The sequence below is a fragment of the Brassica rapa genome, chromosome A03 (assembly GCF_000309985.2).
Source record: "Brassica rapa cultivar Chiifu-401-42 chromosome A03, CAAS_Brap_v3.01, whole genome shotgun sequence".
In the NCBI taxonomy this organism is placed as follows: Eukaryota; Viridiplantae; Streptophyta; class Magnoliopsida; order Brassicales; family Brassicaceae; genus Brassica; species Brassica rapa.
In genome coordinates, this window is record NC_024797.2 from 34,904,155 (window position 1) to 34,923,795 (window position 19,641).

The window sequence follows — 19,641 nt, forward strand, 5'->3', positions numbered from 1 at the left end:
CTACAAGATGAAAATGTAGTTAATTGTTTGTTTTAAAGGCTTTCTTAGCAAGAGTAAGGGTAATATTTTTTCTTTCTTTTACCTGGAGCGAACGCGTCTAAGCTCGCGAGTCCCATCTGGTAAAGCTCCGATTGTGATGTAAACACCGGCTTGTCTTCTTCTACCTATTCTGTGTTGATGTCACTTGCATTACTTACTGAGACCTCATCTGAATGATCTGCATTTTCTTCTTCTTCTTCTTCTCTTGATGACGCACTACTCATTGCAGACTCATTTTGTCTCTGGATTGTTGTTGCTTGCTTTCACTGAAGAACGCAGGAACGTAGAAAAAAAACAGAGCGCAGCAATCTTGATGACTATTTGAAACCAAGTTTTCAGGGTTATTAAAATGACTTATGACTTACGACTTATCTCAATCACCACAGACAACTAACACCAAAACATGGCTACATCAAAAACAAAAAAATATCACCAAAAATACAACCGCCCCGCCCGTAGGGCGGGCATGCCACTAGTAAACTCATATTACTGATTAAACCTTTGTTGTTTCATTAATAATTAAGATTGAATAATTTTCTTGCGTTTACTTTTTCTAATCAATAATCTATTTATAATAGCAAACCATTTTTTTGTGATCAATGACATCATCATTTTTTTTACAGGAAAATAAAAATTTAATCTAGCGGTCAGGTTTGCTGTTATTTTTGATCTAAGGGATGAAAAGTTCTCTTCCTTTGAGTCGCTTACGTCATCAAAAAATTGTTGTGTCATTCAATTTCCCCAATCGTCTCCTCTTCAAAAACAACACAACCCTTAGTATATGGCATCTTTGCTGAATGGTTTCATTCACAATCAATCAACACAACCCTTCAATCACACCTCTCTGAACCATATTGCGACATCCGTCACCTCCTATCTGGAGGACAGCAAGTCACCCCTGACGCGTCATCATACAACAAAGTGACACTCGTCTCCTTCTCACTAAGGACGACGGGTCACCAACAATATCCTGTAATATAAAAGTCCATAGACCGAATTACACTCACCCAAAACCCAAATAAAAATCCGTAGGAAAAGTCCAGTAGCACCAAGTCCGTCCAAATATCACATACTTATTTGTCTCACCTGAAAAGGGAAAGAGTGAGGGGTGAGCGACAGGGGAATCGCTCAGTGAGGTAAGGGATGCTACCCCGTAGTCCATGGACCCGGACATAACACTCCGAATAAATATAATTTAATTCCAATACATGTCAAACACGGTACCTAAAGTCCACAAGCAACAAACAATGGTCTTAGCAAGGTGCACACTAGCTGCCACTAACAGGCCAATCAACACTTCCGAGAGAGTGCTCGGTGTCACCGCCCTCAGACGCTTTATCGACCACACCAGACTACGGTATACAAAAGTCCGTCTCTGTATCCGGCAAAAACAATTCTAACTAAGAATTTACATTAAGCGAAGCAGTCAATGTTGAATCCTCTAACTCTCTAGTTCTGGTTTAAGCAATGAATCTAGAACTAAAACAAACAATGAAAGACTCGATTTCAAGCAGACGGAACATATTAGAAATAAGTTATACTTATTCGAGGTCCTAAGCCATGTACGAGAAGTTCGGGAATAGACCCTCACCTTAGCAACTAGGAGAAGTGATGTCTATGAACTCCAGCTGCTCAAATAGACTCCATATCTGAAATCAGATCGAAATTCTGAGTTAGAACGCCTATTCGAACGGTCAAAAACGGAACTGGTCAAGGTTTGCGGAAAAGTCAACCCGCTGGTCAAAGTCAACCCGGTCAAGCTTTGACCAGAAATCGATTTGACTAAACTGACCGGCTTACCCTAACCAAACCGATATCAATTTAAACCGGTCAAACCAGTCAACCAACCGGTTTACCGAGTCAACCGAGTTGACTCGCTGAGTTGACTCGGCCGAGTTGACCGAGCCACCGACGAGTCACCGGTGTCGGTCACTGGCGGCGACGGTGAAGGGCGGCGGCGGCATCTTACCGGGAAGTTCGCCGGCGGCAACAGCGGAGGCGATTTCCGGCGGCGGCAGAGTTGCGGCAGAGGACGACGGCAGAGGCGATTTCGAGCGGCGGCGCGTGGACGAAACGCGCGCAGTCGGCGTAACTTCTGGAAGCACGTACGGCTTCGTCTGAGCTCCGATTGCGGCGTGGTCGGTGTCTACGGTTTCGTCACGACGAGAGGAACACGATGATAGGTTTGCATAAACGAGATTCACAACAGTTAGAGAGGTATCGATGAATTACTAAACGGACGAAACTAAGCTTAACTGTACGGCAGTTTCCGGCGATTCTAAGCTGCAGCGAACGGTTGTGACGAGCTCAACGTGGACTCTGCGTGTGGTAGCTCCGGCGACGATCTCAGGTGGTTCCACTCCAATGGTTCACACTCTTTCTTCTTTTTCTTCTCTCTCTCTCTATCTCTCTTAACTTCTGATTTTTGGAACAAAAATAACTAATGAGCTGATATTTATAGAGAAACTTTTGGACTTTAGATATGTGCAACGATCTTAGCATGCTAACAAATTATGTAACCAAAACTGGGTCGTTACAATTATCCCCTACTACAAAGAATTCGTCCCCGAATTCGAGTCGTCCGTTAATTCCCCAACATTATTGAAACGAACTTCTGAATAATCAATATGCTCGGTCTCTCAGGTTTCATCTTAGTCTCAAAAACTCTGATAAAACACAGTCGACATTCTCTAAACTGCTTTCGCTTGATGATCCAAATTCTACGCTAGCTGACAAGGCGAGTACAATCTTCATGCGGTGATTTGACGTCTCCTGCAAAATAACTCTGGTTTTCCTTCAACTTTTCCCAACGCTGACACATGAACCACATTGTGAAAATCTGATACACTGCTGATAAAACAGTTGCAAGCAATTGCTCCAATCTGCTCCTTCGAAGGATACAATCCCATGTACCATGGTTTAAGCTGCTTTAGCTTCTAAGTCTTAGATCCTCTCTGAAATTTTCTCATTTTCAGGTATACTACATCGCTCATATGAAACTTCAAATCCTTACAGCGGTTAGCTGCATAACTCCTCTGGCGGCTATGGGTTTTCTAAAACCAATCTTTGAGCATATCCATTTGCTCTACCGTTTCTTGAACCATTTATAATTTTAAGTCATGTCACTCCCCCACTTTGGTCCAACAAAGTGGTATACGATAAAGCCTACCATAAACAGCCTCGTACGGTCCATCTCAATGCTTGAATGATAATTGTCGATATAGGCAAAGTCTATTAGAGGTCGATGCTTTCCGAAATTTCATCCCATTGGAAGACGCAATCCCTAAACATATCCTTTAAGTTCTGAGTAGTCATCTCTGACTGATCATTTGTATGCTGATAATAAGTGGTATTCATGTAGACCCTTGTCCCAAACGCCTTATGAATTACTCCAAAATGTAGAGGTGAACTTTGAATCCCAATCCGATACAATGCTGACAAGAGCTCCATGCAACCTCAAAATCATGCTGATATAAATCTACGCCAACTGATCAGCTCTCTCTATGCCTCCTAAATTATTTAGGAAATGGACAGACTTGGTAAGTCTATCCATGACTACCCATGTGGCATCCTTTCCACATCCGGTGATTTAAAAAATCCAGTAACGATATCCATAATATCCATGTCTCCTTTCCTTTTCCACTTCAGCAAAAGCAAGCTCAAAATAACATGATCGATAACTGATCCTCTGTCATAACCATCTGACATAGACACAATGTAGCTACAATCTTTTTCATAATAGGTCAATGATAGTAACGCTTTATATCTTTGAACTCCTTGATATTTTCGATGGGTAGAGTAACACGAGTGATGTGTTTGCTGTAAGATCCCTTTTCTTAACAGCTTATCGTCCAACACCCAAACTCGGTTTCGATATAGGTGCATCCTGCTCAAAGCTGTATGATATCCAATACTCCCAATCTCGATCTATTCAACCAAAACCATAACGCTAACATGCGCATGACGTATCCTCCATAGCAAAACTGCATGCTCCAATCCTCAAGGCCATATGTCTTTGCTTTGACAGTAACGGCACACAATCTGAGACTAGCAAGTCTCCTAATAAGCTCTTAAATCTTTTTGGTTGTCGATATGTCGCTCAGGTTCCTACCCAAGGCATCTGTCACATGGTTGTCCTTACCATATGGTATGCGATATCCAAACTGTAGCCTGCTACCAACTCAATCCGACTGCAGTGCCCAATTACAATTTTTAATGAGTATAGATAAATGTCAGACTCTAATGATCCCATAGAATCTGGACTTCCTTCTCATACAATTACGATCTCCAAAATTATAATGCAAATACCACTACAATCTCTCTGGCGTGATGCATATGAATGATTTAATCCTATTATCTAAATTTAAATCCAAGCCAGTATCTGACACATAAAAGTAAGCCTCAGCCTCAATAGAACTAAAACTGGTGTCTTCATTAGTTGTGCTTCTATTCAGTGAATTCTTCAAACAAAATCTATCCAACCACACTTAACGTCTTTACATGTAGACCGCATCTTCAACATTACTATAACGGTGAAACCTTTGATGAACTTCCAGTAGTACACTGTTAACCCAAAAGAATGACAGATCTCTGTAGCGTTGTTAGGTTTCGACCTCCCCGAAACAGTATTAATCTTCTTTAGATCTATCAAAATTCTGCTTCCAAAACCATGTTTCCCAAAAAAATGTCAGAAGCTACACTTCCTCCACTTAGCGAACAACTGATGCTCTCCACGCTCATCCACACAATCCATGAAATGCTCACAACTCTCCTTTCTACTACAAAATAAATCAGGATGTCGTTGATGAATACAATCGTACACCTATCCAAATGTTCACGAAAACGTCATCCATATCTTCATGAATGCAACGGTGCCTTTGTCCACCCAAATGGTACCACTACGAACTCATAATATCCCTAACGGAAATCTGCATTCCGTACATATTCCTCAGCTATAGCAAACTGATGGTATCCTGATGCGAAGACAAACTTCGAGAACGATGAACCTCCATTAAGCTCTTCTAACAACTCATCAATATGATGGCTACCATGTTCAAGTCTATGTAGTCGATACAAAATCTGAAACTCCCACCTTTCTTCTTTACAACAACAATGATGCTCCCCATAGTGAAATATTAGATCTGATAAATCCCTTATCAAAGAGTTCCTCCAATTGCTTTCTCAACTCAGTCATCCCTGCTTGTGATAGACGATAAGAAACTCGTGGAACCAGTGCTGTTTGCTCCAAACAATTCGCAAGAGCGTCTCATGTGTCTTGTAGTGACCATTCCAAAGGTCACTAATATATCTTCATACTCTGCAATAACCGGAAGATCCTGCAGCTCATGATGTCCATCATCCTTAACCATCGAAATGGTAGCCAAAAATCTCTATGTTCGTATATTCCATAACTCCTCAGCATGTAGCATTCATACAATAAAAACTTTCCTCTGCTCTGGCTATATGAACTCTTGCCCTCAGGCAATCCAACACTACTCGTTGTCGTGACAACCAATCCATCCCAAAAATAACATCATAAAACTCTGCTCTATCCCTCTGACGGAGCTCCGGATAACTCGACTCCTCCAAGCATAACTGGTGCGACATTATGAATATAAATAGCTCCCATTGTCATATGTCAGCCATCCGAACCGACACATCTCTGAACGATCAACACTGCCACAACTGGCAACATACCAAGTGTAACTCCAACATCCACACAACCCAAGCTGCTGCATCCCAATTCAAAAGCGATCTCCACGAATTCACAAAACAAATATACCTCCAAAATAGTCAATATACTCGTACACATTCCAACCAATGGCTCATACGTCACATCACATAATCTCCAATAACAAAACTCATGGAATGATTGCTTGAAGTGGGCTGGTGGCATAAACGTCACTTATCCACTCCTGGATAACCTCGAAATCATGACCGAAGAAACTGATAACTCCTGAGAAAACTGACGAACTTAAACATCACCCAACTGCTGAACATCTAGCGAGAACCCAGTAAGTCGAAGGACGAATGACGATGATTTTACTCATCATCATGGAAAGAGACATTTGAGTTAGTAATTACCAGACAGAATGGTGCTAAAAGAATTTCCAAATACATAAATAAATATTTTTTTTAAACAAAAAGAACGTTGAAAACCGATGAAACCCGAATCCCTTGACCGCCATCCCAGACGGAACCGGGATGGAACCCCGCTCTGATACCAAAATTGCAACACCCGTCACCTCCTATCTGGAGGACAGCGTGTCACCCCCGACGCGTCATCATACAACAAAGTGACACTCGTCTCCTTCTCACTAAGGACAACGGGCCACCAACAATATCCCGTAATATAAAAGCCCATAGACCCAATTACACTCACCCAAAACCCAAATAAAAATCTGTAGAAAAAGTCTAGTAGCACCAAGTCCGTCCAAATATCACATACTTATTTGTCTCACCTGAAAAGGGGAAGAGTGAGGGGTGTGAGCGACAGGCGAATCACTCAGTGAGGTATAGGATGCTACCCCGTAGTCTATGGACCCGGATATAACACTCCGAATAAATATAATTTTATTCTAATACATGTCAAACACGGTACCTAAAGTACCCAAGCAACAAACAATGGTCCTAGCAAGGTGCACACTCGCTGCCCACTAACAGGCCAATCAACACTTCCGAGAGAGTGCTCGGTGTCACCGCCCTCGGACGCTTTATCGACCACACCAGACTACGGTCCAGCTGGTCGACTGACTGGCCGTAGCCTCTCATATAATCCGGCATACAGAAGTCCGTCTCTGTATTCGGCAAAAACAATTCTAACTACGAATTTACATTAAGCGAAGCAATCGATGTTGAATCCTCTAACTCCCTAGTTCCGGTTTAAGCAATAAACCTAGAACTAAAACAAACAATGAAAGACTCGATTTCAAGCAGACGGAACATATTAGAAATAAGTTATACTTATTCGAGGTCCTAAGCCGTGTACGAGAAGTTCAGGAATAGACCCTCACCTTAGCAACTAGGAGAAGTGATGTCTATGAACTCCAGCTGCTCAAATAGACTCCATATCTGAAATCAGATCGAAATTCTGAGTCAGAACGCCTTTCGAACGGTCAAAAACGGAACTGTCAAGGTTTGCGGAAAAGTCAACTCGCTGGTCAAAGTCAACCCGGTCAATCTTTGACCAGAAATCGATTTGACTAAACCGACCGGTTTACCCTAACCAAATCTAAATCAATTTTAACCGGTCAAACCAGTCAACCAACCGGTTTACCGAGTCAATCGAGTTGACTCACTGAGTTGACTCGGCCGAGTTTATCGAGTCACCGGTGTCGGTCACCGGCGAATGGCGGCGGCGTCTTACCGGGAAGTTCGCCGGCGGCAGAGTTGCGGCGGAGGACGACGACGGAAGCGATTTCCGGCGGCGGCGCGTGGACGAAACGCGCGGCTAAACTCTGGAGGCGCGTACGGCTTCGTCTGTGCTCCGATTGCGGCTTGGTCGGTGTCTACGTATTCGTCTCGATGAGAGGAACATGATGATGGCCTTGCATGCACGATATTCGCAACGGTTAGAGAGTTATAGATGAATTACTAAACAGACGAAACTAAGCTTAAATGTATGGCGGTTTCCGGCGATTCTAAGCTGCAGCAAACGGTGGTGACGAGCTCAACGTGGATTCTGCATGTGGTAGCTCCGGCGACGACTTCAGATGGTTCCACTACAATGGTTCACACTCTTTTCTTTCTATCTCTCTTAACTTTTGATTTTTGGAACAAAAATAACTAATGAACTGATATTTATAGAGAAACTTTTGGACTTTAGATATGTGCAACGACTTTAGCATGCTAACAAATTATGTAACCAAACTGGGTTGTTACACATATATGTATATCTACGTTCCCTGTTTTTACATACGATGCACGAATCACGATAGTAACACATCAGCCGTCTCTTGTAAGAGACATTTCAGAGAAGATGTTCCGTGTAGTGAGGGCACGATAAAAAGTTTATGGGTAGACCGAGTTTACAATGTGACGCCATAGGATCTAGAATTTTTATGCTTCTCTACACCAAAAATTTACTGAAAAAGATGATATAGTTAAGGTCTAAGGAAGCAATGAATATAATGTGAATCAACAGGAAATTCGATTGGAATCTAGAGACTGAAGATAGAGGTATGGGGATGTCGTTCCATGATCTAAAAATCGACCGTTTCACAAATTAGGCGGACGAGAATACGTTGATCGGAGTTAGACATGGCGACTTAGGGGTGATCGGCAATATTTGGCGGTGGTCCAAGTTTAGTCTGCCTGAGCTGTGTAAATACAAAACACGGCGAGTAACAAGTGATAGCTCGGATCGGTTCCGTTACTGGTTTTATACTTCATCAAATGAAGAAGACGACCACGTGCTTTTAAGCACTTATTTGATAATTTTTCTCACATGCCCAATTATAAATTATTCAAGAGACCCACTTAATCAAATAAACTATAATTATGATTCTTCATGCATTTACTTATGCATCTAAGATCTTTATAACAAAAATTTAAGTAAAGTTTGTTGAATAGTTTGTATTTTTAATTTTTGTACATAAATATCTCAAAATAAATTTAAAACATTCATAAAATTTTTCCCAGGATATAAGATCTTTATAACAAATTCTCATATTTAGGGGTGTTCAATCTGGTAAAATCGAGAACAGTTACAAAGAAATCTTCTCACACGGAAGATTATAAAGGTAAAACTAAATACACATTTTGTGTTTTGTCATAAGGGAGTTATTATAATTTTACTAGCCTATAAGATTACTTTTGCATTTGATTGAATTTGATGTACACTTTTATATTTTTTTATGACATCATTTTTGTATTTAAAATCAAGTTTTGAGTCATTTGTTTTGAAAATTTTCCAATTATAAAAGCAAGAAAAGAGAGAAACGGTCAGATAGAACATCTCAAATTGACTTTATGAAATACCGTCAGGATACTTTGTATCCACACGTCTTTTTTCATTGGTTTAATGTATTTTTATAATTAAAGTTTGATTGCTTATAACAAAATGTAAATATAATAATCATTTTTTACATGCTTATATATTCAAAGTGGATTCTCCTGCTAAGGTTGCTCTAAATTAATATATTCTATCCTTAAAAATTATAGAGAAAAAGACTAGGATAGCATCAAACCAAGTTTTTGTTCCCAAACTATCACTCAAGGCTCAAAGTCACTAAAATAGGTTTCATTAAAGAGGTAAATATACACTTATACCCTTTGGGTTAATTAATCCAAATCTTAGGGTTTAGAGTTAAGGGGTGTGGGTGTTTTAGAATTAGGGTTTAAAATTTTATAAAATAAAAAATAAATACTAAAAAATAGAAATTAAAAAACAGTTTCAAAAATTATTTTTGAATTATAAAAAGAAAATTTGAAAAAAAATAAATAAAAAATTTCAAAAAAAAGGTTTTCAAAAAACAAAATTATAAAAAATTTCGAATCTGAAAACATATAATCTGAAACTATAAAAAAAATTCTTTTTTTCATTTTTTTTATTTTTATTTTATTTATTTTTATTTATTTTTGTTTGTTTATTTAATTTTAAACCAAGGGTATTAGGGATATTTTAACCTTTAATGAATGTCATTTTTGTGACTTTCTCCTTCTAGTGCCATTTTTGAGACAAAAACTCAAAATGTGCTATTATTGACAATTGCCCGAAATTATATTAGATACAAAGGCACAAAATATTTGTACGCAGAGTTTACATGAGTCTGTTTTTGTTGCTGATAAAAAAAAAATTTGTGTGCTTAAATCTTGACTATATTGTGGTTGTATTTTCCATTCTAAATATTAAACTGTGGAAAATATTTGTTGACCCAGAAAATTACATTACTCATTGAGTTCAGTGGTGAAGTCAAGCAAATGGTAGAAGAGGTTACACTTCATGTCTAGGCCAGAAGTAGTAAAAATATCCAAAAAATTGTGATGATTGAATCCACCTTATCCTACAACATGATAATTGTGCGTCCCTGAATCCATGATATGGGAGCCGTCCCTTCTACTCTCCACCAGATAGTCAAATTTCCAATTCTAGGCATCAAAGGAATCAAAGGGAATATGGAGAACTCCCACTCCTTTTACCAAATAACTCTAAAAGGTAAGACCAAGGTCTTTTAGCAACTACAGAAAAACCCATGGCCCCGCGTACCGAGGAGGCTGAGGTTGAAGAACTCGACGAGGTACCATTGATCGAAGGGGAATTCAACATGAATATCAAAGTGGGATCCAAACTTACAGGACATCTAAGGTAGAGATTAATACATTTCCTTCACTACAACTTCAATTGCTTTGCATGATCTTGTGTAGACATGTCTAGAATAGACCCAAAAATCATCATGCAGAAGCTATATCGACCCTCTGCACCAGCTAGTGAGACGGGAAATTTGTTCTTGAAAGGGACGCCATCATCAACAATGAAGTAAGTAATCTACTAAATGCTTGGTTTAAAAAAGAGATGCAATAACCAGAATGGTTGACCAATGCCGTCGTAGTTGGAAAAAGGAATGGAAAATGGCAAGTCTGAATAGAATCACCAAACTGGATCACATACCAGTAACATCTACGCTTGCTGAGAATGTCTGAAGGAACCAAAACTGACTTCCAACCTTAAACAACAACAATCGCTTGTTTTGGGGCTTGGTATACATTGGATCGGATTCCCCCTGCAAGTATGGAAGGTAAAACTCGGTGTGTTTCTGGTTTTCCTCTCACCTCTCTTCAGCACTAAGAAAAGAAAAGATTGAGATGATTTCGTGAGATGCATAAGAGTAGGAACATTTTCTATGACCCCACTATTCTAATTCAAAGAGATGATCACACATTGTTAGAATCGAGGGGTTGGAACATTTCCCCCCATCCTTTGCCTACACTTTGAAAAAGAAAAAAAAATGAACACTATAGACACTGTGTCATAGTCACAGTTCATAAGGAAAAAAAGAGAGGAAGGGACATAGACGACTACATGTGTGTTCAGATCCTTGCTTGCATGAGAGTCCATGTGTTCAGTGATGGATACTCCCAAGATTTAGTCTACACATTTATTTACAGAAATGAGGTCAGTAGAGGAATATGTTAAACGCTATTAGTGGATTGTGTGCTGGATGCTATGGTTGCTAAGCTTGGGTTTAGAACATGGAAGTGCCTCTAAAGTTGGCATTAATTTGATGTGGATTGCAACATTGCGGAAGTGAAGGTAGTAGTTAAAATATATGTAAGTCTCTGCAATTTCAAGCCTCTTTCACAAGACTATTATATGATTTGCTTGAGGACAAGCAAAAAGATAAGTTTGGGAGAGTTGATATACTATAAAATTTATCAGTTTCTTAACTATAGTATATGTCCTTTTTAGAGTCTTTATGTTATGTTTGGAGTCTATTTAGAGTCTTTTCAATTTCATGGATGTGTTGGAGCAATGATGAGATTATGGAGTATTTTAGAGCTTATGGATGAGGAATCTCGTAACTATTTAAAAAATCAGAGGTCAGAGCCGAGATTCAGAAGAGGTGTCGATCAACATCTCTTCCTTAGTGTCGCTTACTACCCACGCGAATAGACAGACCTTGCTTAGAGTAGACATGATATTAAGTATGGAGGCGGTTTGAAAAGCGTTCAGTGGGGTTTTGGTTAGGGTGTGTTGTTCTAGTTTTGCAGCTTGTATGGTTCAGAGATTCGTGGTTGAACTAAGATTGATTAGAATAGACGAGTTTCCACGCTTTTAAACCTTTCCCCCATTCTTGGTACTTGCCATTTGTTGAGGATAAACAAGGATCTATGTTTGGAAGAATTGATAAATTGTGTTTTTGACACATTGAATATATGTTTTCTAAATTGTTTCAGTCTTTTTAGTTCTTTTTGAGTCATAAAAAGTCTACATTAGGTTGTGGAGCACTTGAAGGGACGCATGCAGAAAGAGTGCATTTTGGATATTATTTCATGCGGAGTGATACCACTCAAATTACTCTAAAGAGTGATTTATACTCTCTCAAATAAGAGGTCGAGTTGTACTACTTAGGAATCAAATTCACAGGGAGCTAGGAAACCTAATGGATCTAATATGATTTGTTAAGTAGGAAGTTTAAGATTTAAAATGAAAATTTGCAGTTTTGGTTGAGCAAGTAATTGCTAGATAGATTGGTTGAGGTTTTGGTGCTTAAAATGAAATAGCTATACTTATGGTTTCTATTCAGGAAACTTAGAATTATAATCCTACAGATGCCTAATGAGGTGCATGCATGATAATGTAAAGTTCAACTATCAATTCAACAAGTTCATCAGCTATCGCATGTTTGAACTTGTCTATTAACTAGATCTAATGACCCAAACAAATGTGTTCGATCAATAGCAGTGTCAATCGATGATCCTAAAGGGATATCGATCGATACACCTTTTTCTCCGTCGATCGATTATCCAATATGAATATCGATCGACGCGCTTCTAGTTAAGCTTTATGTGCGGGTTGAATAATGCTTACTAAGCTCAATAGATCAACTCTCGCCTTACTCTTAGCAAGAAACTTAACTCAGTTAGAATGTTTTCAGGATGAAAATGAAGCTCTCGCTTTTATCTATCAATCCTAGGACAAGTTCTCGGTAGCTAATCTAGAAACATACATTAATGAAAAATCCTAATGACAATTACCACAACTCAACAATCTATAGTTGGGGCTAATCCCTCACAAACTATTTAAACCCTAAATCTAACAGTGGAACTACTCAGACATGACCAAGCAATTCATGAAAGCAATTAGGTTAGAAAACTTCATAGAATAGTAAAATAGATATTAATGGAGTTCCAATCACAAATTATAACTTTGGATCTTCTGTCCAATCTATCACAATTCTAAAACCTTTTGCTGAAAGTAGTAAAACTAAAAACAGAAAATATACTTTGCCTCTAACATGGTGGCAAAGCTTATACAGTTAGGTTAAAACTCGCCAGGGGCAATCTTGAAAATTGGTGAAGACTTGGGCTTCTAGTCGGCTGTGACCAAACATGCTTTCTGCACTCTTCGCTGTCGATCGATATTCAGGTGTGAACATCGATCGATATTCCTCCTCCAATATCGACCGATGGTCGAGCTCGATGGTCATCTCGGGTGCTTGCTCCAAATATCTCCAAAATGCTCCAAAATCACCACTTATCTCCAAATCACACCTGATCTTATAAATATAATAAATAGACTCTATTATAATAATAGATAGTAAAAATACCTATAAAACATGGATGAAAATGAGCCAAATCCATGGTCTATCAATTCCCTCAGACTTACCATTTTGCTTGTCCTCAAGCAAAACAAACAGACAGTCTCTCTGAAAGAGGTTTGAAAACAGTAGGGACTCACATGATTTAAAACTTAGAATCATCACCTTTACAATATTGCAATCCACATCTAAAAAGTTTTAATCACAAAAGCACATTATACCATATCTTAGCTTAGCATCCAAATTCACCTAGCCAACAACTTAGTAAATCTTATATGACATTCCCCTCAACCAACCTCATTTCTTAGCATAAATAAAAGTGTAGTCTTTACCTTGGGAGTATCGATCACAGAATGCAAAGAATTTCAAACAAGTATCTGGAGCTGCAGGTAAACATTAGTTCTTATCCTCTCTTTCTACTAATTTCTCTCCTAGTCAAAGTCTGCTTATATTTCCAAGATCATTGACTAAGATTGGACTTGCTTCCATGAATCAAGCCTTAATGGTGGTTGCCCCAAGTCATGTTCACTTCTTTTTGACCTATATCCTAGGATTATTTGTGAACAAACCTTAATGGTTGTAGCCACCAAGTCATGTTCTAATCCTTTACCTATAGAATTCATATGAAGCAGCTTTAATGGTTGTAACCACCAAGTCCTGTTCGAATTCCTTCCCAAATAAATCTTTAATAGATATAAATATTATTATTATTATTATTATTATTTCCAAAATAGAGAGAGAGGGTGATAAATCTATCTACACAAGACTTTACCTACCAGACTTGTTTGAAGAACATGATCTCATGTATACCAAGCCCCATGACAAGTAGTTATGTCAATTTTAGCGTTGGAGGTCAGCTTTGGTTCCTTCAAACAATCTCAGCAAGTGTAACATAGTTGACAGGTTGATCCAATTTAGTATCTTTAGTACTATCTGCAATCAGTAAGTCTAGAATGGTGCTAAAGAGTGGTTAGATAACAAGCAAAAATCTAAAAAGTGAAGTCTCTCATTGCTTCATCTCCTCTGCGCCATTTGTCCTTCATTATTGTAGTTGCATCTTCTATTTCAGCAATCTATCTCCAAGACTCTCCAGATTGAACTGATGTCTCATAAGTCAGGCGTATGTGTCAGCTGAGATTTCCTCTCCATGGTTGTGTCTATCATACATGTCTGCTGTTATCTTTTGTACTAGCCTCCCTCGGTTTGAAGCTTTGTCGACTGATATCTGTTGATGAATGTCGATCGATTTGTTGTTGCGTCTGTTGATCGATGGCGATGCTTCTGGTCGACGGGCAATGTAACTCTGAATCTCCACCAATTCCCCTTGAATAGCTTCTATCTTTGAGATCAAAGCACTAATACTAAGATCCATTGGGAAATAGATGTCAACACATCTCCCATCAAGCCTCTCTTATGTAGATTCCAGAGCTCTGTAGATTCCTTCTACTATCTTATCGATCTCTGCCCTGGTGTGAAATCTGGTTGAGACTCTATCGAATGTGGGTGTGGTGGATTGTCATCGGCCGATGCTGGTATGTGGTTGTCGATCGATGTGTTCAAGCGACTGTCCATCGATGTGTGTAAGCGGTTGTCGATCGATGTAGGGCGAGAAATGTCGGCCGCACGCTGACTTCTGGCTATGTCTTGCTTCATCTCCTCCATGCCAGTAGTCAGCCAGATGATACTATCATTCAGTGAATAGTAGACACCATCAAGTTTCATCTGGAAGGCTTCTTTGTTCTTCTCTTTTTCTCCACAGACTCCATAGAACATTTCATTGATCTCGTCTTTGGTTTAGATCTCTGGTACTAGCTTGGTTTGTGTGAATGAGCTAGGACGTTCAGGAAGACATATATAGCTTGGCTCATCTCTTGAAGCTCTTTCCAGAAGTCTTCTGATATATCTGTTGTGAACACGAATGGCGTATCCATCTAGATCTCTGGCGTATCCCTGATCATCTCTGTAGATTCCATACTCATTCTTCTCTTCCCAGTAGAATCTCCTGATACCCAAAAGATCGAAAGCTCTTCTAATGAATTCTGGCCGTCTGTCGACCGATGTTGGGACGTTAACGTCGATCGATGGTTTAGTTGGATAGCGAGTCCTTTGTTTGAAGCTTTTGTCTATGCCACCTGCTGTGTCAAGGAACTCTTTTGTAGCCTTCTGTTGGTGTTCTGGAATGTTGCGTTGATGTATGAACAGGTTGTCTGCTCCATTAGCTCTCTGAAGGATGTCTGCGATGTCCTCTCGAGATACGTGTAGTGTACGTCCGTCTATTGCTCTTGTGTAGGCATTTGGGTCCCTGAAAATACCAAATTCGTCTGGAGTTAAATATTGGTTATCAAATTTATCTTTTTCGCTTACAGCGGTTTTTGGTATTGGACGGATGTCGATTGTGTTGTATTTTTGATGTCGATCGATGTTGAATGATTGATGTCGATCGATGGACGGCTCTCCCTGTCGATTGGATGGCTGAAACGTGTTCTTTCCCAAGAAGCATATGCTCGATTCTGATCTGTTTCATAGCGTCTTTGCATGTTGAGAAGTTCCTCGTATGTGAAACCCTCATGAAGTTCATCATCTCCTTGATCACAGTATGTTGTCTCTACTGCGTAGCTCTCGTGATAGTGATCATCTGTCCAACTGCCAATTGAGTAATCTCTGTCTCTGGTAGCGTCCACGTTAGTGTCGATTGATGGGAAGTAGGTCTTGTCGGTCGATGCTCGAAGCTGGTTTGGTTGGTGAGGTTGAGTGTCGATCGATGTTGAACCGTATCTGTAGATCGATGGTGACTTCTTTTTCCAAGAGGAATGATGGAGAAGTTTATATTCTTCTCAAGAGTCGCTCTTTGCTCTATATCTCTGATACCACTCAAAATACCCTAAGGAGTGTTCCTCTCATTAAAAGAGATTCAGATGTAGTACTTAGGGATCGAATCCACAAGGAGCTAGGGAACAATTAAATCTAGTGTTTATTAATTTTAAAGGTTGTAATGTTTTAAATAAATAGCAATAGTAACTAGCGAGTAAATGATAAATGTAACTTATGTTGGAAATGATATTAGATGCAGGGCCACTATTCAGGTGTTGGAGATTATAATTCCTATAGATGCCTAACTGTTGCATGCATGATATATTAGAGCTCATTCGCTTAACTCAGTGATCAGCTGTCGCATGTACCACTAGTTAACAGACTAGATCTTGTGTCTCACCGGTTAGATGCACACACAAGAGAGTGTCGATCGATAGTCTATTAAGACGTCGACCGATACACTTTTGCCAACATCGATCGATTGTCAGTTGAGGACATCGATCGACGGGTTCTAGCCAGGCCTATGCGCGAGTATGAAAATGCTCTACTAAGATCCTAAATTAGCGGTTAGCCCTCTCTAGCAATCCTAATATGATAGATAGATGTCAGGATGGGATAACAAGGGTGCTTGAATATGCAATCCTATGATCATGTTCTAGTTAGCTAGGCTAAAACAAGGAATGAAGACAAATCTATCATGAATATCACAACAAGGCAGATCTATAGTTTGGAGCTAATCCCACAAACCTATCTGAACCCTGGATCTAACAGTTGAACTACTCAGACATAGCAAAGCAATTCATATCAATGGATAAATAGAAACTCATAGAATAGATGATAAGAAAATGAAACAAGGAGTTCCAATCACAAGTGATCTTTTCTCCCAAATGAAACTTGTAACAAAACTAGGTCTAGAAAAGAAAAAGCTCTTTTTACCGTAAAAAACTTAGGCAGTATATATTCTACTAGGTTAAAAACTCGTCAGGGCATTTTGGTAATTTGGCTTGGCCTTGGTTTTTAAGTCTGCTGAATCCAAAATGTCGCGTCTGGTGTCTCGACATCGATCGACGGTACTTGTGTACATCGATCGATATTAATCTTCATCTGTCGAGGCATTTCTGATATCGATCGTCAGCACTGATGCGTATCGATCGACTATTCTTCCTCTCGTCGACCTCTAAGTGGTCAGTTCGGATGAAATGTCCTTTATGCTCCAAAATGCTCCAAAGTCATGGCTTACTCCGAAATGCACCTTAACCTGAAAAAATACCTAGAAGAGTAGAAAACATAGATATATATATATATATAGTTAAATAATAATATACCATGGATAAAAATGGGTCAAATCCAAGGTATATCAACTCCCCCAGACTTACCCTTTTGCTTGTTCTCAAGCAAAACATACAGGCAGTCTCTCTGAAAGAGGTTTAAAAATATTTGGGAACTTAAGATTTTAAAAACATAGATATCATTCCTCAACAATTTTGCAACCACATTTAAACAGTCCTAATCACAAAAGCACACTATGCAAAATCATAGCTTAGCAACCATTTCTAACATAACACAACTCATCAATTCACGTCTGACATCCCCTCTACTGATTTCATTTCTTAGCATAAATATAAAGTGAATGCTTTACCTTGGGAGTATCGATCACAGGATGCAAGGATTTCAGACAGGTATCTGGAGCTGCAGGTAAAAGTTAGTTCCTAGTTTCTCTCTCTCTAAATTTCTCTCTTGAGTTAAAGTCTGCTTCCATTGCAGGATCAGTGACCAAGATTGGACAGGCTTCCATGAATCAAAGCTTAATGGTGGTTGCCACCAAGTTCTGTTCACTTCTTTTTGACCTATATCCAAGAGTTCTTTGCGAAAGCGAGCCTTGAAGATTGCCGCCTCCAAGTCCCGTTTCGAACTCTTTTATTTGAGTCTTTATGAATCAAGCCTTAATGGTTTTAGCCACCAAGTCCTGTTCAGACTCATCCTAATTAAACAATAGATCTTTCTTATATTTTTTTATTTATTATTATTTATTATTATATTATTTTTTTTTATAACTAATCTAGGGTCGAAATCTAGAGAGAGAAAATGTGATAAATAATCTAAACCAGGCGTTACCTTCCAGACCTATCTGAAGAATCCGATCCCATGTATACCAAGCCCCAAGACAAGCGGTTATGTCACGTTTAGTGTTGGAAATCAGCTTTGGTTACTCCATACGGTTCAAGGAAAGTGTGTAGTTGATAGGTTGATCTGCTTTAGCATCTTTAGTGCTATCTGCAATCAGTAAATCTAAAATGGTGCTAAAGATTGGTTAGATATTCATGTTTAAACCAATATAAGATTATAGTCCCTATTTTCGATAGCTAAGCATAATTTATTTGAAGTTCCTTTTTACGTAAGAATAAAATAAATTATATCAGTAAATCTCCCCCCAGACTTAAATTACACTGTCCCAGTGTAACTCAGCTGGAGTTATGATGAAAAGTGTATGATGTACGAAATGTAACAAGTAGGTAAGATACATCTGACCGGGTTAGATATCGGTCGATGGGTAAGTGTTACATCGATCGTCGTGTGGTTGCCTATGTCGAACGATGTCGACGTCTCGTCGTCGGTCGATATTCAGGTCCTCCTACTTGGGTCTCCTAAATCTGAAAGAAATAAAACGAAAGAAATTAAATGCTAGCTAATAAAACCAAAGTAAAATACCTAATAGTGGGTTGCCTCCCACTCAGCGCTTGGTTATAGTCATTTAGCTTGACTGTGGTAGTGATTGGCTATTGGGTGGAGAAGCAGCTGCTTGTTGGAAAGCAAGCATCCACGTCATCTATGTGCATTCTAGACCAAGATGCAATGAAACTTCTTGTGGCCTCATCATTTCTTGTCCATTTGTCATCCATCTTCCCAAGTACATTGGAGATGTTCTGTAGCCTTTCTTGAATGTTGTCAATGCTGACCTGGTGCCAGCCTATGTTGTCATAGGCGTATGCTGAAAGATCTGTCAGTTCCTTTTGCATTGACTCCACTGTCTTGTGTATCAGCTGCTCGTTGATTGTTGTAGACTCGGCGTCGATCGATGCGATTATGTGTTCGTTGGTAGATCTTGGTATCGATTTTTGCTTTGTCCTGTTGATCGATGCTGATATCTGATGTTGAGCTGCGAGTTGCCTCTAAATGGCTTTGACTTCTTTCCGTAGCCATTCTGCGTGGTTGTCTAGTCCACTGATTTTGTTGTCGAATGGAAAGTAGATGTCATCGCAGCGTTTGTCAAGTAGTTCCTCCATGTTGTCTAGAGCAGTGTAGATCTTGGATGTGATCTTGTCAACTTCTGCTGCTGTGTAAGGAAGTAACTCCACATGTTTCTTGCCATCGATCCAGGGTCCTCTTAGCCTGTCGATCGATGCTGATTTTTCCTGCAATAAACTTTGATTAGTAATGTTCTCAATATCCTTTTGGGCATCAAGTAATTGACTAGACAATGTGTTTAAATCTATCATGACTGGTGATATAAAACTGGCATGCATATCCTCGT

General features: G+C 39.3%; 1 long non-coding RNA gene across 1 annotated transcript; it reads left to right on the forward strand.

Annotated features, from left to right (window-relative positions):
- The first annotated feature begins 6 nt into the window (after nucleotides 1-6).
- LOC117132864 lies at nucleotides 7-16,448 on the forward strand. The gene is made up of 4 exons (XR_004456547.1): nucleotides 7-4,125; nucleotides 10,254-10,259; nucleotides 15,551-15,554; nucleotides 16,438-16,448. It is a non-coding gene; the product is annotated as an uncharacterized LOC117132864 (long non-coding RNA).
- The last annotated feature ends 3,193 nt before the right edge of the window (nucleotides 16,449-19,641 follow it).